Consider the following 6723-nt stretch of genomic DNA (forward strand, 5'->3'; position numbering starts at 1 on the left):
GAAGAGGGCGCCCAATGGAAGAGAGATTCAAGAGGGGAGCCGGTTCAATTGAGAAGGCATGACCTCAAGCCCGTGGCTAGAGGATGGTTGGAGTTTATCCAACGCTCAATCATTCCCACTAGCAACCGGTCCGAAGTTACTCTAGACCGAGCCATCATGATCCATAGCATCATGATTGGAGAAAAAGTAGAAGTTCATGAGGTTATAGCCCAAGAACTCTATAAGGTGGCGGACAAGTCCTCCACCTTGGCAAGGTTAGCCTTTCCTCACCTCATTTGTCACCTCTGTTATTCAGTTGGAGTTGACATAGAGGGAGACATCCTCATTGATGAGGACAAGCCCATTACTAAGAAGAGGATGGAGCAAACAAGAGACCCCTCTCATCATGAGATCCCTGAGATGCCTCAAGGGATGCACTTTCCTCCACAAGACTATTGAGAGCAAATTAACACCTCCCTAGGAGAATTGAGTTCCAACATGGGACAACTAAGGGTGGAGCACCAAGAACATTCCATCCTCCTCCATGAAATTAAAGAAGATCAAAGAATCATGAGAGAGGAGCAACAAAGACAAGGAAGAGATATTGAGGAGCTCAAGCACTCCATAAGACCTTCAAGAGGAAGAACAAGCCGCCATCACTAAGGTGGACCCGTTCTTTAATCTCCTTGTTCTTTATTTTTCTATTTTTTCGAAAAATCATGCTTATGTTTATCTATGTTTGTGTCTTGTGATCATTAGTGTCTATGCCTTAAAGTTATGAATGTCCTATGAATCCATCACCTTTCTTAAATAAACAATGTTCTTAATTGAAAAAGAGAAGAATTGCATGAATTTTGAATTTTATAACAGTTTAATTATTTTGATGTGGTGGCAATACTTTTTGTTTTCTGAATGTATGCTTGAACAGTGCATATGTCTTTTGAATTTGTTGTTCATGATTGGTTGGCTCTTGAAAGAATGATGAAAAAGGAGACATGTTACTGAGGATCTGAAAAATCATAAAAATGATTCTTGAAGCAAGAAAAAGCAGTGAATAAAAAAAAAGGAAAAAAAATAAAGTTGTGATCCAAGGCAATAAGAGTGTGCTTAAGAACCCTGGACACCTCTAGTTGGGGACTCTAGCAAAGCTGAGTCACAATCTGAAAAGGTTCACCCAATTATGTGTCTGTGGCATGTATGTATCCGGTGGTAATACTGGAAGACAGAGTGCTTTGGGCCACAGCCAAGACTCAATAAGTAGCTGTGTTCAAGAATCATCATACTTAACTAGGAGAATCAATGACACTATCTGGACTCTGAGTTCCTAAAGAAGTCAATCATTCTGAATTTCAAAGGATAGAGTGAGATGCCAAAACTATTCAGAGGCAAAAAGCTAAAAGCCCCGCTCATCTAATTAATACTGATCTTCATAGATGTTTTTGGAATTCATTGCATATTCTCTTCTTTTTATCTTATTTGATTTTCAGTTGCTTGAGGACAAGCAACAATTTAAGTTTGGTGTTGTGATGAGCGGATAATTTGTACGCTTTTTGGCATTGTTTTTAGTATGTTTTTAGTATGATCTAGTTAGTTTTTAGTATATTTTTATTAGTTTTTAGTTAAAATTCACTTTTCTGGACTTTACTATGAGTTTGTGTGTTTTTCTGTGATTTCAGGTATTTTCTGGCTGAAATTGAGGGACCTGAGCAAAAATCTGATTCAGAGACTGAAAAGGACTGCAGATGCTGTTGGATTCTGACCTCCCTGCACTCGAAGTGAATTTTCTGGAGCTACAGAGAGCCAATTGGCGCGCTCTCAATGGCGTTGGAAAGTAGACATCCTGGGCTTTCCAGCAATATGTGATAGTCCATACTTTGCCCAAGATTTGATGGCCCAAACCGGCGTTCAAAGTCACCTTCAGAATTTCCAGCGTTAAACACCGGAACTGGCACCAAAATGGGAGTTAAACGCCCAAACTGGCACAAAAGCTGGCGTTTAACTCCAAGAAGAGTCTCTACACGAAAATGCTTCAATGCTCAGCCCAAGCACACACCAAGTGGGCCCGAAAGTGGATTTTTATGTCATTTACTCATCTCTGTACACCCTAGGCTACTAGTTCTCTATATATAGGACCTTTTGCTATTGTATTTTTCATCTTGGGATCTTAGATCATCTTCTGATCTTTGGAATCTTTTGATCATTGGGAGACTGGCCTCACGGCCATGCCTAGACCTTGTTCTTATGTATTTTCAACGGTGGAGTTTCTACACACCATAGATTAAGGTGTGGAGCTCTGCTGTACCTCGAGTATTAATGCAATTACTATTGTTCTTCTATTCAATTCCGCTTGTTCTTGTTCCAAGATATCACTTGTTCTTCAACTTGATGAATGTGATGATCCGTGACACTCATCATCATTCTCACCTATGAACGTGTGACTAACAACCACCTCCGTTCTACCTTAGATTGGGTGAATATCTCTTGGATTCCTGATACACGATGCATGGTTGATCGCCTGACAACCGAGCGCTCGCCTGACAAATGAGCCAGCCATTCCGTGAGATTAGAGTCTTCGTGGTATAGGCAAGAACTGATGGAGGCTTTCAAGAGAATCCGGAAGGTCTAACCTTGTCTGTGGTATTCTGAGTAGGATTCAATGATTGAATGACTGTGACGTGCTTCAAACTCCTGAGGGCGGCGCGTTAGTGACAGACGCAAAAGAATCACTGGATTCTATTCCGGCCTGATTGAGAACCGACAGATGGATAGCCGTGCCGTGATAGGGTGCGTTGAACATTTCCACTGAGAGGATGGGAGGTAGCCACTGACAACGGTGAAACCCTTGCATAAGCTTGCCATGGAAAGGAGTAAGAAGGATTGGATGAAGACAGTAGGAAAGCAGAGAGACGGAAGGGACCAAGCATCTCCATTCGCTTATCTGAAGTTCTCACCAATGAATTGCATAAGTATCTCTATCTTTATCTTTATGTTTTATTCATCATCTATACCCATTTGAGTCTGCCTGACTAAGATTTACAAGGTGACCATAGCTTGCTTCATACCAACAATATCCGTGGGATCGACCCTTACTCGCGTAAGGTTTATTACTTGGACGACCCAGTGCACTTGCTGGTTAGTTGTGCGGAGTTGTGATAAAGAGTTGAGATTGCAATGAGCGTACCATGTTGATGGCGCCATTGATGATCACAATTTCGTGCACCAGCTCCCTGGCTGCTGTTCAATGCCAGTCTTGCTGCTCCTTTAGGGCGTTGAACTCCCATCCCTTCGTCTTGTCTGGCATTCAACGTCAGCAAAGGGCTTTCCCAGGGTGCTCTGCTTTTAGTTTTGAATATTGTTGTCTCTGTTCTAGGAGGTACACATGATCATAAATATTAGAAAGCAAAGTAACTGTGAATAATACTTGAAATTGAAAGAAAACTAAATCAAATGAGAATAATTAAAGATATTGAAAACAATAATATGCTTATTAATCTTTAGGTTGCCTCCCAACAAGCACTTCTTTATTGTCGTTTAGCTCTACTTTACTGTGTTCATGTTAGTAACAAGGTGGATTTTTCTTGCTCAACTTCACTACCCAAGTAATGTTTCACTCTTTGGTCATTAACAGTAAATATCTTATCAGAGTGGTTACTCTGGAGTTCTATATGACCATAAGGTGATACATTAGTGATCAGGAAAGGTCCTGTCCAACGTGACTTGAGATTCCCATGGAAGAGCTTCAGTCTAGAATTGAAGAGTAGAACTTTCTGTCCAGGTTCAAAGACTCTGGAAGATATCCTTCTGTCATGCCACTTCTTGGTCTTTTCTTTATAAATCTTTGCATTTTCAAATGCAATAAGTTGGAATTCATCAAACTTATTTAGCTAGAGCAACCGTTTCTCTCCTGCTGCCTTTGTATTAAGGTTTAGGAGTTTGGTTGCTCAGTAGGCCTTGTATTCCAGCTCTACTGACAAGTGGCATGCCTTTCTATACACCAATTGGTATGGTGACGTTCCTATAGGGGTCTTGAAAGCTGTTTTGTATGCCCATAAAGCATCATCAAGCTTTCTTGCCCAATCCTTCCTAGAGGTGCTCACTGTCCTTTCCAAGATTATCTTCAGTTCTCTATTTGAGACTTCAGCTTGCCCATTTGTCTGTGGGTGATATGGGGTTGCCACCTTATGGCAAACTCCATAACGATGCAGAATAGAGTCAAGCTGTTTATTGCAGAAATGAGTGCCTCCATCACTGATCAGTGTCCGAGGGACACCAAACCTACTGAAGATATTTTTCTAGAGGAACTTCATCACTACTCTAGTGTCATTTGTGGGTGATGCGACTGCCTTAACCCATTTAAACACATAATCTACTACCATGAGGATATAGGTTTTTGAGTATGAAAGTAGAAAAGGTCCCATGAAGTCTATACGCCATACATCAAACAGCTCAATCTCTATGATTCCTTGCTGAGGCATGTCATGACCATGAGAAAGATTGCCAGTCCTTTGGCAACTTTCACAGTGACAGACAAACTGTCAGAAATCCTTAAAGAGTTTGGGCCAGTAGAAACCATTTTGGAGAACCTTTGTGCCCGTTCGCTCACCACCAAAGTGTCCTCCATAATTTAAGCCATGGCAATGCCATAGTATTTTCTATGCCTCTTTTTTAGACACACAACGGCGGATTATCCCGTCCGAGCATCTCTTAAAGAGATATGGTTCATCCCATAAGTAGTATCTTGCATCATGAATGAGTTTTCGAGCTTACTGTCTACTGTATTCCTTGGGGATGAACCTTATAGCCTTGTAATTCGCAATATCTGCAAACCAAGGTGTTGTCCGAATGGAAAAGAGTTGCTCATCTGAAAAGGTTTCAGATACCTCGGTAGAGGGAGGAGATGTCCCTGCTACTGGTTCAATCTGAGACAAGTGGTCAGCCACTTGATTTTCTGACCCTTTTTTATCTCTGATTTCTATATCAAACTCTTGCAGGAGTAGCACCCATCTTATCAGCCTTGGCTTAGATCCTGCTTGGTGAGGAGATATTTAAGAGCAGCATGGTCAGTGTAGATAATGACCTCAGATCATATTAAATAGGATCTGAACTTGTCAATGGTATAAACTACTGCAAGCAATTCCTTCTCTATGGTAGTATAGTTCTTCTGTGCGTCATTTAGAATACGACTAGCATAATAAATGACATACAGAAGCTTGTCATCTCTCTGCCCCAGAACTGCGCCAATGGATTGATCACTAGCATCACACATTAGTTTGAATGGTAAGTCTTAGTTAGGAGCAGAAATGACAGGTGTAGTGGTAAGCTTAGCCTTTAGAGTTTCAAAGGCATGCATGCACTCTTGGTAAAAAATAAATAGAGTGTTAGTAGCTAGTAATTTGCATAGGGGTTTTGCAATTTTGGAAAAATCCTTTATGAACCTTCTGTAAAACTTTGCATGTCCCAGGAAACTTTTGATTGCCTTAATATTAGTGGATGGTTGTAATTGCTCAATTACCTCCACCTTAGCTTGATCTGAATTGTAAAACTTTGCATGTCCCAAGAACAATTCCTTCAGTCCCCATGAAGTGGCATTTTTCCCAGTAAACCAGGTTTGTCTCTTGGCATCGTTTGAGAACTAGGGCTAGATAGTCAAGGCAGGAGTCAAATGAATCCCTAAAGACGAAGAAGTCATCCATGAACAATTCAAGGAATTTCTCCATCATATCAAAGAAAATGGAGAGCATACACCTCTGAAAGGTTGCAAGTGCATTGCACAAGCCAAATGGCATCCGCGTATAAGCAAACACGCCATATGGGCATCTAAATACTATTTTTTTTGTCCTAAGGATCCACTGCAATTAGATTATAGCCAGAATAGCCATCCAAAAAGCAATAGAATGCATGACCTGCTAGTCTCTCTATCATTTAATTTATAAATGGCAAAGGAAAATTATCATTTTTAGTGGCATTATTGAGCCTCCTATAGTCAATGCACATACGCCACCCTATAACTATTCTTGTGGGAATTAGTTCATTCTTTTCATTATGAACCACCATCATGCCTCCCTTTTTGGGAACAACTTGGACAGGACTCACCCAGGGGCTGTTTGAAATATAATAAATAATGCCAGTCTCCCATAATTTTGTGACTTCCTTTTGCACCACTTCCTTCATGACTAGATTCAGTTGCCTTTGTGATTGCACCACTGGTTTGGCGTCATCTTCCAGCAAAATCTTGTGCATGCATCGGGTTGGACTAATGCCCTTAAGGTCACTTATTATCCACCCAAGAGCTGTCTTGTGTAGGCAGAGCTTATAATCACAGGGTAAGTATCCCCATCTCCTAGAAATTCATATTTTAAGGATGATGGTAATGACTTGAACTCAAGTTTAAGAGGATTATCCTCTTCCTTAGAAGTTTTCAAAGGCTCTGATGAGCGGATAATTTATACGCTTTTTGGCATTGTTTTTACATAGTTTTTAGTATAATTTAGTTAGTTTTTAGTATATTTTTATTAGTTTTTAAGTAAAATTCACACTTCTGGACTTTACTATGAGTTTGTGTGTTTTTCTAGGATTTTAGGTATTTTCTGGCTGAAATTGAAGGACCTGAGCAAAAATCTGAATCAGAGGCTGACAAAGGACTGCTGATGCTGATGGATTCTGACCTCCCTGAATTCGAAATGGATTCTTTGGAGCTACAGAAATCCAAATGGCGCGCTCTCAACTGCTTTTGAAAGTAGACAT

The sequence above is a fragment of the Arachis stenosperma genome, chromosome 9 (genome assembly GCF_014773155.1).
Source record: "Arachis stenosperma cultivar V10309 chromosome 9, arast.V10309.gnm1.PFL2, whole genome shotgun sequence".
NCBI lineage: Eukaryota > Viridiplantae > Streptophyta > Magnoliopsida > Fabales > Fabaceae > Arachis > Arachis stenosperma.